The sequence below is a fragment of the Octodon degus genome, unplaced genomic scaffold (genome assembly GCF_000260255.1).
Source record: "Octodon degus isolate 3935 unplaced genomic scaffold, OctDeg1.0 scaffold00108, whole genome shotgun sequence".
NCBI lineage: Eukaryota > Metazoa > Chordata > Mammalia > Rodentia > Octodontidae > Octodon > Octodon degus.
The window spans coordinates 6,913,147-6,914,545 of record NW_004524684.1 but is presented as its reverse complement, the minus strand read 5'-3'; the positions used below and the strand labels follow the sequence as shown (position 1 = coordinate 6,914,545).

The window sequence follows — 1,399 nt, the reverse complement described above, 5'->3', positions numbered from 1 at the left end:
TATGCAGTGTATTATTTGTTGAAACTGTACTTCCGATTTGATTTGAAACTGTCTCATTGCTATCTGTTTATCAATAAAACTTTGAAAAAAAAAGAATGATAAACTCGAAGCCTTCATATTTAAGTGGATGCCACTTGAAGATATACTCATAAGTGAAATAAACTAGACACATGTGTAAATATCATATAGTTTCCCTAGCATAAGAACTCAAAGAAATGCAAATAGAAAGGTATAACACAATTAAAAGGAAAGTGAGAACTTGAGGATTGGACAACAAGGAGAGGGCAAGGAGAAAATCTGGGAAGCAGGACAGGGACAAAGTCATACACTTGTATGTACAAGATGGTTAAGGCAATGATCCTGAGAAACATCAGCAGGTTTTTGAAACCCCAGGTTAATTGGTAGGATTCTCACCCTGACTAACTATACATGCTGATACCTGTGAACCAAGCAACTGTACTGAAGATAGCAATGTATAATAGAAGGGTCACGCTTGGAATACCTCTTATACTGGTCTTCTAAATATGTACTTCTTGTCATAATATACCAATTATTATCATACTGTCTCACAAGTAAAAAGGTTTTTCTTTTTTTAAATGGGTAACAAATGAAAAAAAAAAAAAAAGACACAAGAAAAAGAAAAAAAGTCACAGGATTGTCCTGCTACAATGTTGTATATGGTTAGATTTCTAAATTTCTGTGTAAAAATATGTCATTGTTTATTCATATTCTTTAAATATTTTTCATTTTTTAAATTTTTGTTTCTATATTCTGTAGGGACTTAATGTTTAACATATCAATACTTGATGGAAAATACCTGTTCCATGTTATGCCTAGGATGTTTGATATTCAGACAGATAGTGAAGTTAAACCCAACTGCATAAGATGTAGGGTAATAATAAGCTTCTCTTCTGGAGGATTAACAACCTAAGTTTGCACACCAAAAATTAGAGAAATAGAAGGGCTGCAAAGACAGCCAACATTTTGACCATAGCCTTTCAAGGTCAGGGAAGACTCAGGATATAGGAGAACCTGTACTGTAACATCATGTAACTCAGTTGTGTCCCAAATTTTTGATCAAGGAGATTATGGGGCCACAGAGCAACGTGATTGATGACATAGAGTGCGCCTAAGCAGAGTCACATTGAGAGAAAACATTCTCTCAGACTTTCACAAGAGAGCCAGTTGGTCAAGCAATGGCTGTGACTCATCCACATGGCTGACACTGACAAAGGATCTGCAAACTGCAGTATAGGGTTACAGGATAAATCCTGAGGGGACTTGACTGATGTTGTCAGATACAAATGTTACATTTCTTGTTATACAGGTCTTGCTTTATCTTGGTCTTAACTATCCAGCAGAAAAGTATAAAAACAAGGTATATAAAGTAAAGCCATAT

At 35.0% G+C, this 1,399-nt stretch overlaps 1 protein-coding gene across 1 annotated transcript in view; it reads left to right on the top strand.

The window, feature by feature from the left end:
• Positions 1 to 1,399, top strand: part of Sema3e (semaphorin 3E) — a 261,237-nt gene that overhangs the window by 258,550 nt on the left and 1,288 nt on the right. The window lies entirely within an intron of this gene.